The following is a 956-nucleotide window of genomic DNA, read 5'->3' on the forward strand; positions in this document are numbered from 1 at the left end:
AGTTGAGACTTGACTTGGACCACAAAGAGTTGAGACTTGACTTGGACCCAAAAAGTTGAGATTTGACTTGGACCACAAAGAGTTGAGACTTGACTTGGACCACAAAGAATTGAGACTTGACTTGGACCACAAATAATTGAGACTTGACTTGGACCACAAAGAATTGAGACTTGACTTGGACCACAAAGAGTTGAGACTTGACTTGGACCACAAAGAGTTGAGACTTGACTTGGACCACAAAGAGTTGAGACTTGACTAGGACCTCAAAGACTGGAGACTTGACTTGGATCCAAAGAGTTGAGACTTGACTTGGACCACAAAGAGTTGAGACTTGACTTGGACCGCAAAGAGTTGAGACTTGACATGGACCACAAAGACTGGAGACTTGACTTGGACCACAAAGAGTTGAGACTTGACTTGGACCACAAAAAGTTGAGACTTGACTTGGACCTCAAAGACTGGACACTTGACTTGGACCTAAAAGAGTTGAAACTTGACTTGGACCTCAAAGACTGGACACTTGACTTGGACCTAAAAGAGTTGAAACTTGACTTGGACCTCAAAGACTGGAGACTTGACTTGGACCTCGAAGAGTTGAAACTTGACTTGGATCTCAAAGGTTTGAAACTTGTCTTGGGCCTCAAAAACTTGAAAGACTCAAAAGACTGGAAACCTCAAAGACTTGTGAATATGTCTGGGAAAAGGTATCTAGTGTCAGGATAACATACATTTGTTCCCCTGTGCTTTTGTTAATGGCTCCGTTTCTCTTTTATCTCCAGTTCACACACCATCTCTACTCTATCAGCCATTACTGTCCCACCAATCAACACATCTACCAATCAGCAGCAGCAGCTAAACATTTAACAATTCAGTTGTAAATGCTGTGCTAATTATAATAATATTTATGCAACTAATACCTTTGTACTAAATGTATTTATCTGTATGTTCTCATTTAT

This window comes from Gobio gobio, assembly GCF_949357685.1.
Source record: "Gobio gobio genome assembly, chromosome: 10".
Taxonomy (NCBI): Eukaryota; Metazoa; Chordata; class Actinopteri; order Cypriniformes; family Gobionidae; genus Gobio; species Gobio gobio.